This window comes from Brachycentrus maculatus, unplaced genomic scaffold (assembly GCF_059751285.1).
Source record: "Brachycentrus maculatus isolate JH-2025_06_01 unplaced genomic scaffold, ASM5975128v1 h1tg000678l, whole genome shotgun sequence".
NCBI lineage: Eukaryota > Metazoa > Arthropoda > Insecta > Trichoptera > Brachycentridae > Brachycentrus > Brachycentrus maculatus.
The window spans coordinates 127,322-134,767 of record NW_028281410.1 but is presented as its reverse complement, the minus strand read 5'-3'; the positions used below and the strand labels follow the sequence as shown (position 1 = coordinate 134,767).

Sequence of the window (7,446 nt, the reverse complement as noted above, 5' to 3'; positions counted from 1 at the left end):
ATTTCCTAATGTCATTTTTCACCAAAACACCTCATTCAATCGCTATTCTCATATCCTATAAACATTTACAACATTTTTTTATTACAGCCATCGGCCTTATTAAGAAAACCATCAAAATTAAACCCATTGTTTTCTATCAATAACGTCTGTATTTTCTATCTAAAATCCCATAACTTTCCTTTGGCTTTCCGCCCATTAAAAACAGAGGAAAATAATTATTTTTATTGTTAGTTTTACTTGGCAAATATTAATATTTCTTAAAATCTATTATGGCACGTGTTTCGATGCATTCTGTATTATTTTCGAACACCGAATACGGTGCGAAAATGATGCGGAATGCATCGAAATACGTATCACAATAGATTAAAAGAAATTGTGGTATTTACTAGTAAATATAAGTGTTTTTTTTTACTTATGTCTTTAGTTCTACATCGAATTTTCGAAATGAACTGAACTCCTAAAACGCTAACTACTTAATTTTGACAAAGCATAAAGTTTTAAAACGATTTAATACATTATTTTATTGTGTTTTTTAATGTATAATACTAGTTTAGAATTTCAGATAAAACCGTTAATTAATAAAAAAAAAAAGTTGAAAAAATCTTCAAAGTTCTCTCCTGTAAAGTAACAGATTTGCAGATAGAGTACTTTACGTAGGTGCCGTCGAAATATTGTTTTATAAATGAGTTCTGCAGTATTTTAGTATGGCGTTGCATCCTCTCTGCCTACCGCTGAAGTAAAAACGGCTTGATGTAGTAGTAGTAGTAGTAGTAGTAGAAATTATGTTTATGATGAAATAAATAAATAAAATTATTTTTCAAGACATCTTTACAGGCTACAAAATTTTTGTATAAATATTTTTGGTGATGAAACTATTGTATTAACAGGTGTTTTTAAATATGACGTATAAGCATATGAAAATGATATTAATGACATCATAAGCGAAATATGTTTATTTTAACAGTTACTAAATTTCACATAATTATTTACTAGCTGTGATCATCCACGAGTTGCTTTGGCTCAGTCTGGTCAAATTGAAAAGAAAGAAATGAGAAAGCACACATTTCCAACATGTGTTAAAAATTTAAAGTGATCACTTATCCAGCCTATAACAGGTCGTAAGCCCTGTGAACATCCAGGCTTCTATATTCTTCTTCATCTTTGTTGAGATATTAATAAAAATAACTTCTAAGTGGAGACACACCAAGAATTTGTGAACAATGATTTGGACACACTCAAAATACTGTAAAAAATAGGATGCTCATGTTTAAAATATACAACTATAGTACCATCACGTCATTTTGTTGCAGGAGTAGGCAAAGGTGATAGAACGCCACACTTTTCTGTCCTGACATCCACTCCCAGCTTCCTTCACATCCATACATCTGGTCATACATGCCCTCCAGTTGCATACACTTTTAAAACCACCGAATTTCAGGTTCTGATTGATCTGGTCGTGCCAAGTCTTTTTCGGCCGTCCTCGTTCTGTTCTCCTTTTAACATTCTTTCTTAGTCATTCTCTCGTTATCCATTCGCTCCACGTGTCCATACCACCTAAAATAACTTTTCTTTTTATGTATCTATTTAATAAACCCGTTTATTGTTTTATATTTATATTTTGTCCTGTGTAAGTTTTGTTTAATTTTTTTATCTTTTTTTTTATTTTATTTTTTTATCTTTGTAACTTTCTTATTTGTGTTTCAGTCTTGTTAACCTTAATCCCATGTCTCAAAATGAGAAATGGAAATTACTCATCGGGAATATTATATATACATGACATGTATGTAATATGTTTTGAAATAAAAAAATAAATATATTATCCCTAGTTCAAAGTATTTAAAATGTTATGGGTCTAATATAATCGATTGTGTCTATAACTTTCCAGGGAGGTGTCAATAACAATATTGTTTCCCCTACATACATTCAGTATTTTATTTATTTATTTATTTAAACTTTATGTGCAGAAAATAAATAAGTACATTGGCGGGCTTATTGCTAAGAAGCAATATCTTCCAACCAACCAAAAACAGACTAGTGATATTGATCAAAACGTTCGATACCATATATAGCTGTTTGCAATCAGAGAGTAGATAGGACATGAACATTAAAAAAAACATAAATTACAAATTAACATTAAAAAAAAACATGAATTACAAAAGATGATACTAAGGAGGGCAAAGGAAAAAGGGAGTTTAGGGAAGGAGGTAGAGGGAAAAACTAAGGGAGGAGGTTTGATGGACAGTTAGGATTCTAATGATAAATAGTAATGTCTCAGACGTTTCTTAAAAGTTATTAGAGAAGGTGCATTTTTACAAGGAGAGGTAATTTATTCCATAGTCTGGCCTCTTGGACAGAGAAGGAATAACTGAAGGGAGGAGGTTTGATGGACATTCTAATGATAAAAAATAATATTATCTACTTAGAAAAAAAAAATTAAACTTACATAGGTCAGCAAATCAATCCTATGGAATAGTTCAAAAGCACTCAACACACCAAAAAACAATAAAATCTCTGTACAATTAAGATGAAATTATTGTTTAGACAACACATCATATTTTCTGGCACACAAAACACATAAAAATAATAACTTATGTACCACAACAAAATATTAATTGGTACTAGATGGTCCAATTTCGCTTTGCCGGTTTTCGAATATCATTTTAAAAACAACGTTAAAACAAGCCCTAGGAACGACCGTCACCCGCGAGCGCGCAGGTTGTACTGACTCTTTGATTACCTGTTTTGTATCAAGAACTACAATTTTCAATCAGGTGTGTTCGATAATTGAACGGAATTTTAAACGCCCGAATAAAAAAGTACGAACAATTATATGTATTCATTAATAGGACCGTACATTTACTACGCTCCTTTGTTTAGTTGTCTTCTCGTACTGACTAGAATACCTGTTCTCGTATCAAAAATTATAAATTTCAATCAGGTGACTAGATTATCGATGGTAATATAAGACGACCTAGTAAAAAAGTGAGGGCTTTGATATTAGATCATTTTTTCTGTTGTATACTGTTGAAAAACACTTTTTACTAGTGTTTGTGGAAATCTTTAGGTGATAGTTGTTATGTGATGAGCCTTATTTTTCCCACTGCACTAGAAACAATGCCAGTAGTTTTGAACTTTGGAATTGCGGTCCATTTTATATGGTATTTTTTTCGGAAGCTCTGAACTGGCCTTTATCAATCAAATACAGTGCCCTATGCAACATCGTTACAGATAAGGATCAGAATAAGTATTCTTCCAAAAATATAGATTTTCAAAACATTTTGAGAGTGTACAAATATTTTTCACAAATCTGAATTATCTCCAATTATAGAAGTTATAATAATTTAATTTTTTGGCATCTCAACATAGATAAAGAAGAATATGAAAGTCTGAGCATTTACGGGGCTGACGACCATCATAGGCTGGTTTAAGTGATTACGTGTTTTAAGTGTAAAAACCAAGTAGGTACCTTTTAATCAATAAGCTAATTTTTTGCATATATCCACCTTAGTTTCCATTACATAATCTTCCCTAGTACAGAATTTAACTAAACTGTTCTAGATATATTTAATACATATCTCAACAGAGACAGTTAAGTTCTTTTTGGAACGGAATGTGGTAGACAGGTCGTAAGCCCTGTAAATGACCAGACTCTCATAATACTTTCCCGAATAAATATCTCGTTCGGTATATCTTTAAAAATAAGCATATATGTTTAATTAAGGCCTTACTCGCAAGTACAGAATTCAATCAACAGCTGACCCCCGGCGGGGTAACATGTCATTCCACGCCTGATTTTTTAACTGAATGAATATTGTTTTTTAGAAAATAAATATTAAAAAAAAAAATTATAATTTTTTCTTTAACTCTTAACCTTTCAATGAGACTTTTCTTTTCAAAACCATCTAATTATTTTGAAGAAAAACTTATTTTGTTCAATACAATATCGGTGTTTAAAGAAAAGAAAATGAAACGATTACGTAAAATTTTACTTGAATTTAGAAAAAAAAAAAGTTACGACTAAACTTCAATTGCGGAAAATCTGTGTTGTAAAGTCGAATGGTAAGCATATTATCCTCTCAGGATCTTTAAAAACTATGCTTCTCTGCATTGTACGTATGTTCCTTCTGGAATCAACATCACACATATGTACACACACCCTCTTACACACATTTTCTCTCATAAATACGTGTTTATTTGCTAGACACACCAAATATTTAGCACTAATCTTTATGTTTCTGCAGTTAACTTTAATTGGCTTGTTTAATTTATATCTTTTAATGTTTTGTTTTACATATCGCTCACTCCTTTCAAGAACGTCATAAATCAAAAAACTTGATTTTTCAGGAGAACGTTTTTAAAGCATGAAAATATAACACAATGTATTAAAAATAAATATCAAGCCACTTATTGAACGTTTAACTGTGCAACAGATTTTTTAGGTAAAACCTGAAGGTTTTTTCTCCATTTGAAAAATATTTAGTTCATTAAAAAAAATAATTAAACAATACATTTTCTTAAAAATGCAGACACAACATTTTTTTTGCTCTGCAGCGGGTAAATATTAAGTTAAAAATATGCCTCTTTTGCTGGGATATAGTACATTTTCTAGACATTCCGAAAACATGCACAACTGAAAATTGACGAATTTTGATTTATGACGTTCTTGAAAGGAGTGAGCGATATGGTGCTGTTGGTAAACCAAATAAAAAATAAATAAAATAAATATCGAATACTGGGCCTTAAGCATTGTTTGTAAAAAAAACATTTATGCATATTTCAACATTTTGAGTGTGTCCAAATACTTGTTCACAAAATCTGGATTATCTCCAATTACAGGAGTTACTTTCATATTATTTTTTGACATCTCATCAAAGATGAAGAAGAATATGGAAGTCTGGGCATTTACGGGGGTGACGACCGTCATAGGCTGGTTTAAGTGATCACTTTACACACGTGTAACATTCACCAATTCTACCCATTGTTGACAACCACACTACTCAAATTCTTGGAAGTTCTATATAGTATATGAACCAATTTTGAAACATTATTCTTGAATCACTAGAACTTCACTAGAGACATCTATTGGTGAGATGTAAAGAAGTTTTTTACTAAGCAGAAACTCTTATATTAGTATGTGAGGTCCGAATTTATATTGGCGTTTCTCGTGTGTGTGATTATAATCACACACATGAGAAACGCCAGAAAATACCATTTTCATTTTTATTATTTCAGCTTATAATTTGACCAGATAATTTATTTACAACATTTTGAGTGTGTCCAAATACTTGTTCTCAAAATCTGTGAATACTTGTTCCGTAAATGCCCAGACTTCCATATTCTTCTTCATCTTTGATGAGATGTCAAAAAACAAAAATATGCATATTTCGATTTGGAGGTTGAATTTAGTAAAGAAATCATTATAAAAACCATGACCGCGGCACCTTCATTGAACACCTCTGGTTCCCAGCACTCTCTCCTCTGGTAAGCCGAGATATGATCACTAAATTATTATTCTTATTACTGTAGAGATGGCACCAATAATAATAATTATTAAATTATTGAAGATTAAATTCGTACTCGCAAAATATAGATTAACCGCGCTATTCGTACGGATTTTTAAGCAAAACATTTTATAATTTGCGTTGTGAATTCACTCTGTGATAATAGATTTTTGTCACGATGTTGGTTTATTGGCTAATAAATTAATATGAAAAATCCCAAGACTATCGGTAACATTCTTATTGACATATATAGAGAAATAAGGAAGATATTAAGGTTTAAACTTCAGATATTTGAATAAAACGAAAAACGTGCGTTCGCATACGTCATCAAATTTCCGTCATCGAACGTTTTATGACGTCATATGGTTTATTGTCTATGGTTTATGGAGCTGTAATAGTAGTAGTGTGGATTGTTTGTTTACCACTACACTACCCTTTGTTTTATACAAATATGAGGGAAGGGGAAGTTGGAAGGGTGGATCATGGACATCAACAAATAGAGCCGCCAGTAATTTAGCAATGATACCGATATTAAAATAAGTCCATCGTTTCTGTGACGTCATTCATTACCAACTTACGAAAACAACGTATTTACGAAGGCGAATTTTCATAAAGAAAATGATGAATGAAAATATGGATTATATCGGCTGTTTTAAACACGAAACAGGTTGAGTATGTTAAATTAAATATTCCTCCCGTCTGACAATGAGCCATTATTCAAATTTTAACCTTTGTATACTCCAATGAGCAAATGCTAACAAGTTCCCGATTGGCCCACACTAGACTATCCCCCCTGTTACCAAGACACATTAAAATAAAACATATTTTTTTAGCTATAAGAAACAAAAACAGTATTCGTTCTTAACTTAATTTTCCCCAAATCCAGGTAACATTTAACGTAATTGTTTTTTTTTTTACTAAAACAACGTTTTTGCTTTGAAAAAGTTTTTTTTTCGAAATAATTATATGGTTTTGAAAGGAAAAGAGTTATTGAAAGGTGAAGAGTTAGTTTTTTTGTTTATTTATTTTATATAGCAATGTTTATTTATTTATTTTTTTGCTTTTTTTCTCCTCTCTATATCTCCTATATTTTTTATTATTATTACAATGTATTTTGCTTGTTACAGCCAAAATTACGACTTCAAAAAATATATTTTAATATTTTCTTTAAAAATAACTTTCGCATAGACCGATAAATAATTGCAAAGCATTTTATAGGACCAAAACTGAAGACTCTTTAATATCAGCAGAGAATAATAATAATAATAATGTGCAAAAAAGGAGGGCCAACGGCACGCGGTGTTCCCAAGCGGTCACCCATCCAAGTACTGACCGCGCCCAATGTTGCTTAACTTCGGTGATCGGACGAGAACCGGTGCATTCAACATGGTATGGTCGTTGGCGACAGGTTATGGAAGATGGAGCTACATATAAGATTTTCTTCAAAAATAATATAAAAATAGATTAATAGCAAAATGCAAAGCATTGTATAGATATAATAAAGACAGAAGATGTTGAGAATGCTACGAAAAATGTGCAAAAGAAGAGGACCAACGGCACGCGGTGTTCCCAAGCGGTCACCCATCCAAGTACTGACCGCGCCCAATGTTGCTTAACTTCGGTGATCGGACGAGAACCGGTGCATTCAACATGGTATGATCGTTGGCGAGAAGCTTTGGAAAATGGAGCTATATATTGGCTTGCCAGACGTCCCAGTTCGATCAGAATAGTGCCGGTTTTCAAACAAAATCCCGGTGTCAAATCGCTCACTCCTTTCAAGAACGTCATAAATCAAAATACTTGATTTTTCAGGAGAACGCTTTTGAAGTTTAAGAAAATACAATGTATTAAAAATAAATATCAAGCCACTTACTGAACTTTTTATTGTGCAACAGATCTTTTTAGGTAAAATCTGAAGTTTTTTTCTCCTTTTGAAAAATATTTA

General features: G+C 31.7%; 2 non-coding genes across 2 annotated transcripts; both read right to left on the bottom strand.

The window, feature by feature from the left end:
• Positions 1 to 6,785: 6,785 nt before the first annotated feature.
• Positions 6,786 to 6,904, bottom strand: LOC148300659 (5S ribosomal RNA). The gene has a single exon (XR_015838908.1). It is a non-coding gene; the product is annotated as a 5S ribosomal RNA (ribosomal RNA).
• Positions 6,905 to 7,049: 145 nt separating this feature from the next.
• LOC148300658 (5S ribosomal RNA) lies at positions 7,050 to 7,168 on the bottom strand. Its single transcript, XR_015838909.1, has one exon. It is a non-coding gene; the product is annotated as a 5S ribosomal RNA (ribosomal RNA).
• Positions 7,169 to 7,446: the final 278 nt, after the last annotated feature.